Genomic DNA, 15,501 nt, shown 5'->3' with positions numbered 1-15,501 from the left:
TATCCAAAGGCAGTTAGAAATAATGTTATGCATTTTATCCTATCACCAAATGATTGACTTCTATCACATGTTATTCATCATTCCTTTTGAGATATAGTAAAATTGCAATGTATATTAATTTAAACCCCCAAAATACTATTACAAAACATTGCAGAAACATCATTTGTTACAAAATTATCACAACCAGTACCCTAGTTTATCTTGCAGGCAAGCTCTCCATCTCTGATGGCTCTTGGCACACCCTCAGTTGGGACACCATCAGAGTGCACAGTAAAATCCTGGTTCTAAGTTGCTTGTGCAAGGGTCAGAATTCTGAGTTGGGTGGTATTTATCATGCCCATTAATTACAGGGTCCATTAAATCCTTCACTGTTAGTTAAGTTTCGGCAGGTTGTGAAGTTGTGTGATGTGCACTTGTTTCCGTATATTTTTGTATTGTTTTCAGGTTCAAATGATAGAATTTGCTTAGGATAAGCTCCCTGGCCCTCTGGAATGATTCAATCAGGGCTCACAAAAGTCAAAAGATAAAGACTTCTAAACTAGAGTGTATCCTACATTTATTAATTTCATAGGGGAATGTCATGCAAGTTCTTTTTTTAGTAATCTGTTCATTCATTTCCCTCGAGCAACAAATTCAAATGAGGCACAAAGTAGGTTAAACAACCAACACCCAATGTTGTCTACACCCTTGAATCTCAGCAGCATCTTTACACCCCCAACATACTACCTAACCACAAGGGGTTCTACCCTGTGAGCCTACCCCTCCTTTAGTGGTACACAGGGCTTCTTGCCAGAGTTTTAAGACTGTGGATGTAGCCACTGGGATATCCAATAGAATGGGGCTTCATATACAAAGTGGAGAGGGTGAGTCCATCCCATAGATCACCTTTCAGAAGTGTAGGCAGGTCAGCTTGCAGGAGATAGTGTCAGTCATTAAACACTACACATTGGGAGAGACACTGTTCCATCAAAAGGGATGTTCCAATACTTAGCCAAAGATACTAAAGAAGTTTTTTCATTCCATATAAACTGATACAGTAGAGTGCTATAATGGGCAAAGCAAACATGAGGGAAATACTAGGGGTCCTTTTGCATCTAAAATATGAGTTTGGGGAGGTAGACCATTAAGGTGATGGCCACTGGAACCATCAAGTAGTGGCTCTACATTCCTTTGCCAGCTTATCTCCAGTATATACCAAGTTAAACAAAATCCATCATGTCTTAAGTCAGGCTTCAGACACAAGACAGCACCAAGAACTTTTGCTTCGAATGTTAAATTCTATGACTTCAATCATTTACACTCCATGTCTGCTTCACAGTCAGCATCTCACAGAGTAAGAAGCTCCCCACCTGGGTATCTACAGCTCACACACACCACCTTAAGTGCTACCCGTGAATAAACTGTGGGAGGCGGGCATGGGGGTTGTGTCTCGTACTTTGCGGAGTTCGGACTAGAGCAAGAAGAAATAGTCTAACTGAGAAAGGAATCTGTGGGCACCTGAGTAAAAGTTAAATGGCACCTTTTATGGAGACAATGATGCCATACAACCCTGATAAGCATATACTTGACAACTTCTGTAAGATGGGTGTGTTTTGAATAGGGCAGGTGGGGACATGGAACCAATCCAGCACTCCTTCCATCATTGCATTAAAATCCCTTACAAAATTCTATAAGTCAGGTGTGGCCTGTATCACCAGGTGCTCAATTCATAAGAATTGTGTTTGCCGGTGGGGCAGGGAGAGTCATGCCGGCCCATAAGGGACTTAAAGGCAGACCTGACTTGATGATGTTGGCTACTCTCCTGCAACCCTGTGTAAAGCACCCAAGCAGTACTATGGAAAACACATAGCATGTCAAGAAGCTGCATCGGATACCCATCATGTGAGTCTTCTGAAGGAAAAGGATATCATGGGCATATTGTATAGCACCTTCAAGTCAATCCCCTCTTAAATTTAGCAAGAAGGCCATTAATATTCCAAATCTATAGTATGAGAATGAGGGCTTTAACAGTGTCTGTGTGGTCATCATGTGCGGTGGTGTAAGAATGCAGAAACTGGGTATTTTATTCAAATGCATTTGTTGATGTCAAAACATTAACAAACCATTCAGCAGTGATGTGAAACCCCATTGACATCCCTATGCCCCAACTCAAATGCACAAGTCCCAAGGACAAAAGGGCAAATAGCAGCAATTGAAAACAACATTAGCTACAAGGGGAGAACCTTGCTATTCCTTCCAGACCTAAAGATGAGCAAATCTGCATACTATAAAAAACAGTTGTAAACCGCATCAGGAGTGGTGAGAAGGACGTTTGAAGAACAGGACTCCATTAGGTATGTCACCAACTCAGCAAAAGGCATTTGAGGTTAGCAGGAAATCAGTTCATCCAACGTGTGAGGAAGTCTGGCAGCAGCACCAGACAGGAATCAGCAGGGTTTGCTGTTGAATCTGCCATCTCAATCAAAACATTTCGCTCCAAAGCTCAGGTTTGGTTTTGGTCAGCATGTTATCTTTCCTGATCTGAGCTGTCCATGACACAAGTCTAAATCTAGGGGTTGAATGTGCTCCTTTCTGACGCTTTCAGTGGCAGAGCAAGTCTACAGCCTTCTACCCACTCCGCTGCATCCATGTTTCAACTGGGCATCTCAGAAATCGCACTGCTCTTCAGATTTCTGCAAGACTTGGGACTTAGGTATTAAAGTTTTCTCTTACTCCACCCAGTCCAATGCAAATGTCGGGTGCTGAAGGAGGATGACTTAGTGTTGAAAAGGACAATAGGTTTAGCAGTGTACCACAGTACTTACTCCAACTTCATGACCCTCAGCTTCTGTTTACCTCTGCTCCACCAATCGAGTATAATTAGAGAAAATAAGTATGTGATTAGAATCAAACAGCACTAACCCTTAGGTGCGAGCAGCACAGAGTATAGAGCACTTATCTTTGAAGTTGAGGATCATAGCAATGATGTGCCATGGAGCTCCTGGAGCAATTCTCTGTATCATAGCTAAGTGGGCTTAGTCAACCATGAATCAAGGAGATAGGCAATTGTCCGGGACTCAGGAGAAAAAGATGCATTCTGGTCTGGTCCAACAGTTGCCTGACCATCCCTTTGAGAGCCCTCGCTGTAGCCTCAACACCAAGGTTCAATGACTCTTCTATCTGTCAGCCCGACAAACTCCTCAGAATTGGTGTGATGTGCAAAATTGTCCACCTCTCGATATCCCCAACTTTTGTTTGCTGTTATAGCATTGAATGTTGAGATGATTAAGTGGTGGAAAGGGAGGATGGGAAGGGAACAGGGAGGAGTGTAATGGAAATCAATAGAGATCCTCACTTCCTTAGGCTCTCCACTAGTATGCGGTGGTGTAGGTGGGAGTTTCAGGATGAGGAATCACTTATTCTTCACAGGGGCATTCTTCTATATCAAGTGGGCCACCGTATTATACCTGTTAAGCGATATTAAATAAAGTTCACATAAAAATGAATTGGCTCTCATTTTACTCTGGCTGTATCAACAAAAGTGAATAACATAATTCTCTTGTAGCTCGTGGTTCATACTTATACATCAGTGCACCTTTCTTTTAAAAGCTCTGTACTATGTTCAACTTCCTAATGTCATTCTATATGCGCAGAGCTGGGTTTAACTGTTGAAAGCGAAGCCCACTCACCATGACATGCACATTAGTATTATTTTCCAAGTTTTACTCTTAAACTGTCACAAGCAAAAGCTATTCGCCGTGGCTGTATCAATACACAAAGTCTTTTATGATAAACATATATTATCACCAGTGGTGCCCATTCACTAGGACATGTTCAATATGCACCAAAAAATGTTTGCACCAATGAGGGTGTTAGACCTAGCACATTGGCGTGAGTCTCCCTTCCATTTTCTGCTGTGCCTCATGTATTTTTTGCTGGTGTTAGTTGCTCAGAGCACTGTGCCACTGCTGTCAAGTGCCACAGTGCAAGGGCTCCCTTTTGTAAATTAATGTATGATTTGTGATTCCATGATTGGTTGGTTTGGTTTACTTGTCAGACCCTAATACAGTGCACCAGGAGTTCCCAGGGCTTGTAATCCAAATACTGCTGGTGGGCTTGAAGCACTGGTTGTGCCACCCACAGAAGCAGCCTGTAAACATGTGTCTAAGGTCTGCCATTGCAGAGCCTGCGTGCAGTCTGGTACTGTCTTGCTGACTGGGCAATTGCACCCACTTGCCAGTCCCTAAACCTTCCCTTTTCTTCATATCAGACACCCCTATGGTAGGCCCAAGGGCAGGGTGCATTGTAAGGATAAGGTAGGACATGACCTGGTGTGTGTGGCATGTTCTAATAGTGAATTACAGACATTTTCGTTTTTCACTATTGCAAGGCTACCTGTTCTCCATAGGCCAGAATGGGCAGTTTGGTTATTACATTTCTATAATCTTAACTGACTCAGAGAAAATGGTAGAAATTCAAATTTAGTATGCCTGAGCTCAGGATGATAAAATACATCGTTTAGTGAAGTTGGTTTTAACATTCTGTGTTTGAAAATGCCACTTTTAGAAAGTAGGCATTTTCTTGTCTAACCATTCAAACCTGCCTCTGCTAGGCTGTGTGTATTCCTTTGTCTTGAGTTTGAGTGACAGGGCTGGGGAATTCCAGGAGACAGGGTGAGGTGCCCCAGTGGTGAATAGAGAGATCTGCCTCTAGATGGGTGGGAGGAGTTGCACCTGGGACCTGAATAGGGCTGTGCCTGCCTTCCACAATGCTGGCTCCACCTCCTGGGGAGCGGCTGATGTCTCTGCCCTGCACAGTGAATGAAGGGAAGGAATCCAAAGTGCTCCAGAGCTGTACTTGCCTTCCACAATGCTGGCTCCACCTCCTGTGGGGCGTCTAATGTTTCTGCCCTGCACTGTGAAAGGAAGGGAGAAGTCTGGTAAACAGAGTGCTCAGGAACTGGTTTGGACTGGGCAAAGGCCCCTCTGCCTTCAGAGGACAAAGGATTTCTGGGTATAAATATTGGGACCCTGATCCCAAGAATTTAGATCACTTTGGGAAAACAAGAAAAACCTCTGCTGAGGGAGGAACCAGAAGAAGCTGAGGAGGAAACTATCCCTGAACCTGGGGGATTGGCCTGTAGTGGTTGCCTTACTGCCAAAGAGAGGAGAAAGGAACTTTGTGTGTACTTTTGCTCAACTTGTGAAGGATCTCCAAGGGCTTGGAATAGAGCTTGCCTCCTGCTGAAGTCTCAGGAACAACATACTTCACCCCCCCAGCTCCCCAGAGTTCTTTGGAAGTGCCTGCTGCTGTTGTTGGGCCGTCTGAGGGACTGCGTGTCGCAAGGAGCTGGAAGCGCGACTCAAGAAGGAGAAGCGTGCCGCCGTCGGAGCTGTTGTCGCCGCATCTCGTAAAGTGTGTCGCCGCTGCAGCATCACATTGAGCGGAAGCGTCTCGCATGATCCAGGAAGTGTCTCGCAATGCCGAAGAAGCGTGTCGCCATCGCAGCCATCGTAGCTGACGCATTGCACAGCATCAAGAGAAGAGTCTCTCATCGAGGGAGAAGCGTGTTGCCATCGCAGCCATCGTAGTTGTCGCATTGCACCGCATCAAGAAAAGCGCCTCGCATCCATGGAGAAGCATGCCGCCGTCGGAGCTGCTGTCGTCGCATCGCATAAAGGGGTGTCGCCGCTGCAACATTGCATCGAGCGGAAGCGTCTCGCAACGTTGGAGAAGAATGTCGCTGCCAAGGCCGCTGTCTTCGCATCGCGTAAATAGTGTCGCCGCTGCAGCTGAAGCATCGAGTTGAGTCTTCTCGCAACATCGGAGAAGCGTGCCGCATCTGGAAGATCTTCACGTCTTTATTTCTTTGCAACAAAAACTTCATCGCATCAACATCGTTGCAACACTTTTGTTGTGCGTGTCGCATCTAAAAGGTACATTGACTTAAAGTGTCGCATTTAAGAACTAACGAGAACGAAGCAAAATTCTACCATCTAAATTAACAGTATTGCGTGTTTTTGTCGTTTAATGGTCTTGTGGTAAATCTATATCAAGAATACTTATTTTTGACATAAAAACTGTGTGGTATCCATCTGTAGTGTTGTCACTTGGTTACTGTATGTGTTCACAAATGCTTTACACACTGCCTCTGAGATAAGCCTGTCTGCTCGTGCCAAGCTACCAAGGGGGTGAGCAGGGTTTATTTTAGGAGTATACCCCCTTACCCTGACTAGAGGAGAGGGTCCCTATAGACCCCCAAATCTAACAGAGGGCAAACAGGAACACACACTGCTCATCCCAGCGATATCCATGAGTAACACATCGTTCTTCCGAGCGTTAACACATCTGCCTGAGTGGGAATCACAAGACTAGGTCAATGGTATGGGGGTGAGTGCACCCTTATTAACATACCACTGACCGGCTTCTCTTCTGGGGCTTTGGCCAATTTAGGTTGCACGCTCCACTCAGCTGCTTCCCTGCTGGCAAACACAATAACAGCGGTAAGAAGCAGGGCAGGGATGGTGTTATACAGCGGCCTCTCCCAACATGGCTGCACTGCTGACGCGGCATCAATAAATGCAGGGTATCACGGGGCTTGATGTTTCTGGTTCACTCACTCTACCTTTCAGGATTATTAGCACATTAAAAACATGATCTCTATATTACAGTGATGCATGGCAATGTTGGGTGCTTAGATACCATGTGAGAATAAACTGTAGTCTCTGGGCATTCTGCGGAATGCATCCCATTGCTTCTAAAGGGCTGTTTCACTTGCCTAATTGTACTGACAGCATTCCTATGTGATGGGGGCCTCCTCCCAAAGGACACTGACAAGATCCAGTCTTTGTAGGAATCAAGCATGGAACTGGTTCTGAAGCCAGAAGGCATGAACACCCGAGGCTGGTTCCCAGAAACTTTCTCTGAATTTGGAATTGGAGCTAGATTTGACCTTGAATTCTTTTTCTCCACTCACCTAAATGGGTGGGTGTGGAGGTTTTCTGAGCTGGAAAGAGTGCAGGCTTCACCAAAACAGTGTGAAATACAGGGTGAATCTTAAGCATATTTGGTAATGCTGCTTTAACACCTTATTCGGGCCAAAGAATTTAGGAAGGAAGACACTTTGCTGCTTCTAAAATTGTAAGTTAGGTGTTGATAACCAAACTCTATCACCCTGATGCTATACCGGACTCACTCTTCTGTGTTGTCTGATTGCATCTTATACCATTGCTTGGATCCTATTAGTGAGACTTGGCCTTCTGTATAGTTTTTTGGGTACGTGTAACCCTTTGTTGTATTTCAGGGAATTTGTTTTCTGTATGAGAATGTTGCAAAGGAATGAAGCATGGATGAAACCCATAAGTGCAATAAAATGGTGTTACTTTGATGGATTTATGTTGAGCACTATTATACATGATTTCTACTAACCATAACAGGTCCATCAATGACTCAGTCACTTCATCCACATAACATCGCAAGTATTGTTTTAATGCCTGATTTAAATGTTCTGTTTGTCTGTCTGTTTGTGGATGGATACTGGTAGATAAAGCAAGAGACATTCTTAATGTGAAATACCAACTTTTCCAAAAAACAATGTTTTTGTAGTAACAGATGTGCCAGTTGCCTGGGTATGGGTAACTGTGAGCAGGCAATGCAATGTCCCATCTTCATTAGACTATCTATAACTACCAAAATAAGTCAACCACAAATTCTAGTGAAATAGTTTCTCATGGTAGATCTGATGTGGGAAGTGGTTGCAATAACCCTAGTGGTTTAGCATGATCTGATTCACTTGTGTACACACACCTCACATTTTCTGACTAAGAGTTCCACATCCTGTTTCATGGACAGTCATCAAAATTGCCTTTTTATTCTTTGACCCCATCGTGTTCTGCACATGGAGCTGAGTGATACCAATTCAGCATCTTGCTTTGTAACTCTTTTGTTGGCACCAAAAAATGAGTGTCTTTTACAGGTAAAGCTTGCTTTGTTTTCCACTCAGTATGATCTGAGAGCCATTGTTTCCTTTTTGCTTTTTTCATGAACTGATTCATGATTTGTAGGAATCCCTCGGTTTGTATGATTTATGCCACTTGTTAAGGTTCAATGACTGACTTGGGCTGTTCATCAGGGAAAAACTGTTCTATATCTTGACGTGTCAAAGCATCCGATTTCTTGTTCTCAATTCTGGGATAGTAGGTTATGACAAAGTCAAACTCATCCAACTGAGGTGGCTTGGAGATAGCAACCTTGCTGATTTCATTAATTGTAGATTGTGATGATCTGAATATAATGCAATGGTGTTCTTGGCTCCCACCAAATACTGCATGCCAAATTGCCAACAGCTCTTTTTTCATGATAGTGCAATGCATCTCAGCTTCATTCAGCTTTGTGGACATGTATGCATTAGTATTTAACTGTCCAGCACTTGCATTCCTTTGTGAAACTACCCCTATGGGAATGCTTGAAGCATCAGCTTGAACAACAAATGGTTTGTCTGGATTGGAATGGGCTAATACTGAAGCCATGTTAACAGCCAGTTTCAGTTGTTGGAATACTTCTTCTACCGACCACATAAATAGAGTGTTCTTTCACAGCTCTCTTGGTATGCGTGGAACTACTTTGGAAAATGAGTCGATAAATCGATGATAAAAGTTTGCACAGCCTAAGAAGCACTGCGTATCACCTACATTCAAGGCTACTGGCCATTTTTGTATTGCCTGTACTTTGCGCTCTGTCAGTTCTTGCCCAGATGGAGACAGTGTGACTCCCAGCAATTCCACCTTGGACAGATGGGATTACTATTTGCTGATTTTGAAGAATAAATTATGCTGGTGAATTGCTCTCAGGACTGAACAAACATGATGGTAATGTTCAGAGATCATGGAAGAGTAAATAAAGATATCATCTACATAGACGATAGCAATTGAATCTAGAAAGTCTCGCAACACATCATTTAGGAAGATCTGAAATGCAGCAGGAGCGTTGCATAATCCAAAGGACATTACCTTGTATTCAAATAAGCCATAGCATGTGTGAAAGGTTGTCTTCCACTCATCACCTCACCACATTCAAACCAAGTGATATTATTCCTTTTAGTCTAATTTGGTATAATTTTCTGCCTTCTTTATTTGATCCAGCAAAACTGGTATCAATGGCAAAGGATAGCGCTTTTTAAAAGTTACCTTATTTAAAGCGTGATAATCATTGCAAGTTCTTAGCTCCCCATTGAAATTCGGAATAGAGAACATTGGCAAAACTGTGGGAGATCAAGAAGATCTTATAGAACCATTTACCAAATATTTATCTAGGTATTGGTGTAAATGCTTGTTTTCTCCTTCTGAGAGAGCATACATACTTTCACATGTAAGGCCAATGGGGTGGGAGCTGTTCAGCTTGTTGATCACTGAATACATCCTGGAACTCAAGATATTGTTGAGGGAGCTCGGTGGCTTTCTCTGCAGCTGTTACAATCATGTAACAAATGCTAAAGCTTGTACTGCTGTTAAATCTGAAAGGACACCATTTGTTGTACAATACACAGAGGTAAATTCCACAGCATTTTTGGACCAATATATGGTGGGGTTGTATTTCTTTACCCACGGAATACCAAGAATTGTTCAATTTTGAGGGGCGTTGATGACATTTAATACCAATATTTCATAGTGTCTTTCATCTTATTTTAGCTTTAATTCAGTAGTACAAAACCAAATAGGTCCTGAAGGCAATGCACTTATGTCTACCACTAACACAGTTTCAGGATTAACTGTGCTCACAAGGGGGAACTGCAATCTTTGAGCCAAAATGTTGTCTACAAACTTACAGCTGACTTCAAAATCCAGGTTCTAAAGCTATACCATTGTCTTATATGTGTTTTTGAATATGCAATATCAAATATTCTTTTTCAGGGTCATTATTGGCATTTAAAGATGGGACAAAATAAGTGCTCAAGATGTTCCCTTCTGCCACCCTTAAGCTTCTTAGATTGGTGTAGGTGCTTGTTTCTCTGTCCTTACTACTGCTACCTTTGATGGGAAGGTCTTACTTTTTGACTCAACCATACAGTCTTTTACAAAATGGTCCAATCATCCACATACAGACAGATCATTTTTGTGTCTCTGTTCTCTTTCTTCTTTAGACTATGAAGCAGGTCCCGTTCCAATTTCCATGGTCTCAGAGAAGGTATCTGCACTAGTCGCTGAAGGTTTACTTCTTTCATATCTCTGAGGTGGTTTGACTCTCCGCCTCTTATCTTCTTTCGTTAAAGTGATGATCCAATATAAGCATCAGATTGATATGGTCAGTGCAAGTTTTTGGCTGCGGATCAATTTGTGCAATAGCATCCATTAGCTCATCTCGCAGCCCTTGAAGAAAGCAAGGCCACTTGTTTGGCCTCAAGCTAATCATTTTCTACTACCAAGCATTAAAAAATATTAAGATATGCCACCCAGTCCTTATTTCCTTACTTAAGTTCCAAGAGTTCATGATCCACCAAGAAAAAAGTGGCACAACGGTCAAAAACCTTTTCAAATTCAGAACAAATTTAATCTCAACTATGTATTATCGGATCATCTCTTTGTACTAAAAGGACTGCCCATTATGCAGCGTCCTCTGCCAAATATGGAATCATGAATGCTACCCCTGATCGAGCGATGGGAAAGGATTGAGGCCTACATGTGAAACGTAGTAACACCTGAGTAAGGATCACTTGCACTTTATTGACGTCTCCATGACACCTTTTTGGAGCGGCTGACAGGATAGGAGTAGGGATTTCCATGGACACAGGCAGAACCACTACAGGTGTTGCTGCCCTTCCAGGAGACCAAGTTTGGCCCCCAGTGATGTCCTGAGCTCACATCAAAGGGATTCTTCTCCATGCATTTAACCATATTTTTATAACTGCTGTCTCAGCCCTAGAGGCTGCCATGTCCTATTGGACCATGGACAACTCCCTTTGCACTTCATCCAAAGTGGCCATGCTGAGATTGCACAGACTAGGAGGAGAGTACATTTGTGGGCTCGTTTTTAGGTCTCACCTTCTTTGCAGCGCGCAAGCGCTGTTTCGCCTTGGCGAGATGTATTGTTGCCGCTTTTGTGTCCGGCTTCTCTGGAAGTGGGGTTGATGTCGACCCTGTCGGCATTAGGCCCCGCCCACCCGGACTGGAAATTTCGCTCGTGCACGCTCGTGCACAGCGTCTCTTCCAGACACGCGTGTTTATATATGCATCGCACTTTCACTTAAGGTGAAAGCCCGATGCCTATATAAACGAATATACATCCCCACATGAGGACCTCGGGAGGTTTTTTACCACTAGAAGTTTCATTATTTTCTCACAAAAGAAAAGCAGAACGCCCATGGGAATTAATGGGCTGCTTCGGTTTATGATGTATTTTTCTTAAGGTTGTAAGAAAGTAAAATCAAATATCTGAGGAAAATGAGATTCACCTACAGGAGGAGGCAAACCTCGCTCAACAGCTGCCAAGCTGACTGCAGAAAATGCAGGCAAGATTTAATGCTCCATTAATTTGATATCTTTGGCATCTAAATGGTGCGAATAAAAATACCTGAAGACTCAGTAGTGATTTACGCACCAGAACAGCAAAAAAACATTGCGCCTAAAGCCTTGTGCTTAAGCACTTTTTCCAGGGGTTGGGCCTGCTGCTGCCCACTGGGGGTGAGAGATTAAGACTGAGCTGTTAATCTCAGTGCTGCTCAGTGCCTGTAATAGAGGAGTCTAGTTCGATGCAACAATCCCCTGCCCATCCCCTCTACAACGAAGAGTCTGGCAACGGCCAAGGGTTACAGAAATGCCCATGCTTCAAAATAAGCCATGTAAAAACAGACGTACACTGCATCAGGAAACGCAGCATTAGTAGCAGCAGGAGGTTTAGGAGACCCACAAAATCACTGGCATGGGGCCCGCCTGCTGAAGGGTTGGTAGTAAGAGCGCTTACACCTGTCAACGCAACTGCACCTGCCTAACCAACCGCGCAGTCTGTTCAGTGCCGTCATCTCCACGTCTATAGTACGCTTCAGCCATGTGTTTGGCACCATACTGCTCTTGCTAGTTCTGGATGTGCCCTTCCTCAAGAGCCGCGGTTTGTCAATCATTGGGAGAGGAAACAGTCTGATGCCGCACCTGGATATGGGCGTTTATTTAGGGGCAAGTCAGTTTCACAATACTCGCATCCTTGAGCTATGCCGCACATTTTAACAGCCCACTAACCAATAACCAAATAACAACTAACTCCCTACAATCTAAACAATATCCCACTCCTACACAGCTTCACCACTCTCATTCTTAGCAATATAACATTTAACCAACACTGACTGGAGCCGAAGTTATAGCTCTTTCTCCCCCTTCATCCTTCCCTCCATCATGCATTTCACTTTGTTGTCCATCCTGCCCACCCAGGGACAAGTATTACTTTGACAGCCCTGAACTTCTCTCTCTCGCCTAACCTTCGACAGCTCCCCAATTCAGGTTCCTTGAGCCATCACTCCACTTGCTCTCAGCACCCAACCTGCAAGTAGCGTGAGCATCTGTGCTTCACGCCAACTTGCTGCGGACTGAACTGCTCTGGTGTTCTGCTATAACACTGTGTATCTCTGGAGGAAGGGTGACACAACTGTTACCCAGGGGCCACAGCCGCCTGCTGGCAAGTCTGACCAGTGGGACACCGGTGTGGTGTGGTGCACTGGCTGGTTACATGAAGGAATAGTGTAACCCCAATCAATAGGTTTAGTTCAAATAAATATACACACTGGAATGGTTCTAAACAGTCAGCCGCGGTTTCCTTTCTGCATGGCTTTTCCCCATCTCTTCTCTAAGGTTGAACTGATGTCCCCACAGACTGGGCACGGCCAACTGAGTGCTAGGAGGCGATACCACAACAAATAACGCGAGGCCGACCGGAAAGCCAAGTGCAGAGTGAACGGGGCAGTAGGTCTCGCCTTTACGTGAGTTTGAGCTATTGACATTGCAAATAACAATGCCTTTTATTTTTTTTCATTTTTAAAACATAAATAAAAGGCATTGTCATTTACAATGGCAATAGCTTAAACTCACGTAAATGCGAGACCTATTGCAGTGCAAATGCTTGTTTTGTCAGCCAGACAAACTCCACAAAATCAGTGCAATGCTCAAAATAGTCCACCTCTAAATATTCCCAACATCTTTTTGCTGTTCTAGCACAGAAAGTTGAGATGATCAAGTGCGGCCATGGGAGGACAGGAAGGGAACAGCGGAGAGGGAGACCAGTAATGGAAATAAATATGGATGTCCAATTTCTTGGGCTCCTAACTAGTAAGGTGTGGTGTGGGAGGGAGTGTCAGGATCAGGAATTGCTTATTCTTCATAGGGGTATTCTTCTATATCAAGTGGGCCACAATATTACCCCTGTTGAGCGATATTAAATAAAGTTCACAAAAAAAATGGAATGGCTCTCATTTTACTCTGGCTGTATCATCAGAAGTACACAGCATCATTCTTTTGTAGTTCCTGGTTCTTACAAACACACCAGTGCACCTTTCTTTCGGAAGTTCAGCTCTGCATAATGGTCAGCTTCCTAATGCCATTCTGTGCACCCAGAGCTGGGTTTAACTATCAACAGTAAAGCCCACTTGCCATGACATGCACATTAGTATTATTTTCCAAGCTTTACTTTTAAACTGCCACAAGCGGAGCCTACTCATTATGCCAATATCAATATACAAAGTCTTCCATCAGGAAAAGGCTGATCATCCTAGAACAAACTCATCTGCCTGAGTGGAACTCACAAGACTTTGTTAATGGTATCATTGCAGGTGCACAATTACCATACCGCTGACCGGGCACACTCTCCGCTCAGCTGTTTCTCTGCTGATAAACACAATAATGAGCAGTGATCAGCAGGGTGGGGCTGGTTTTATACAGTGGCCCCTCCCAACATGGCCACCTTGCTGATGCAGGGCATTATGGGCCTTGAAGTCTCTGGTTCACTCGGTCTACCTCTCAGCATTATAAGCACATTCAAAACATGCTCTTTATATTACAGTGATGAAGGGCAATGTTGGGTAATTTTATTAATTTTACTTCTTGTCTGCCATGAGCATACCCATGATACTATGTTAGAATAACCTATAGTCTCTGGGGATTCTGCAGAATGCATCCCATTCCTTCTAAGGGGCTATTTCAGTTTCCTGATTGTACATACAGCATTCCTGTGTGTATGGGCGCCTGACACTAGCTAGATGCTGGCTGAGTAGTGTCGAGGGTCTGTAGGAGGGCTGCACGGCCTATGTAGTGTAGGGACTCTGTCCTCTGAGTCTGGGACAAATCCAATGCTTCCCTCCAACAGAGGCAGGCAGTGATCCCTGAGGTGGTCTTGCATATTAGTCTATTTTGGCATCATGACCACCTGGCCTATTTTGACCTCATGGGCACCTGCCCACCCAATCCTTGGCCGTCCTTAAAAGGGGACAATCACCAGTGTTTGAAGACCACTCCTGGCACAAGCTAATTCCTTCTGCAGAGTGGCTATGCTTGATGGGCCAACCATTTCAACTTAGCCCCAGGAGCCAGAGTGGCTGGTCAATTGGAGTGCCTGCAGCAAATACTGCACTGTATCGCATGAGCAGTATGGCTTTTATGTTCAAGTGGTGCCCTCAGGAGCACCATGGTTGCAGATGTGAAGGCCCATAAAAACTTTAGTCCTCAGTCTTCACGATCAGCAAGGGGAGCTGGAACCACAATTCTACCAGTGATATCAGGTTTCATCTGCCTGGTACCCACAAATGCTCTAGATAGCGTATCTACGCATACCGTCAAAGTCCAGACTTCACCTAGCCATGTCTCTGGCTCCATGTCACCTCAGGCACCTGGTAAGGCTGTGCAGCCTTAGAGCCCATTGGCCTTTCCCCCTTCCCCACCCTCTACAGTTGCTGGAAAGGAGGGAGAACTGCTGCCCTTTCAGTGCCCTTGATGGCCGGAATGCAACTACCGGTCCACGTCATTCTCATCACATTAGTACTAGACTCTTTCACCTTACCTCCCAATACCAACGAGTGGGCTGGGTGAGATGCTCAGACCACTGTTCCTCACAGTCAGTCACTGTTTTATCACTTATCCGCACCCCAAAGCCTCTGTTCTGGTGTCAGCTTCCCAGGGAACCCAGGATACAAATAGCCATGGCTGAACAACCCCACCACATGTCCACCCCTCGTTGTGAGCAAACAGTGTACATTAAAGTAAAGTACAGTGCAGTACAACAGCAGACAGTACATTTGTACATAATCAGTTAGGATTGTGTTTGGTCTCAAAGAATGCTAACACTGAACTTCAGCCATTTTGGCTCACCCTGGTCAGCTCTTATTGACCTTTTGGTACCAATCCTTATGTAAGAATTTTCCATCCTCATTTTTACAGGTCTGTTTTTTCCTATTGCATCAAGAATCCACAAAGCAAAAGATGTTCTACCGTGCTACAATGTAAACTTGAATTTACCTGTCAGTCTTGTGATGGTTGTTAAGTGTTTCTTAGA

General features: G+C 44.1%; 1 protein-coding gene across 4 annotated transcripts in view; it reads left to right on the top strand.

Moving 5' to 3' along the window:
- The window catches only part of HGF (hepatocyte growth factor), a 475,310-nt gene that overhangs the window by 407,591 nt on the left and 52,218 nt on the right, over window positions 1-15,501 (top strand). The window lies entirely within an intron of this gene.

The sequence above is a fragment of the Triturus cristatus genome, chromosome 4_1 (genome assembly GCF_964204655.1).
Source record: "Triturus cristatus chromosome 4_1, aTriCri1.1, whole genome shotgun sequence".
Taxonomy (NCBI): domain Eukaryota; kingdom Metazoa; phylum Chordata; class Amphibia; order Caudata; family Salamandridae; genus Triturus; species Triturus cristatus.
The sequence above is the reverse complement of the archived record's forward strand: the minus strand, read 5'-3'. Positions and strand labels throughout refer to the sequence as shown.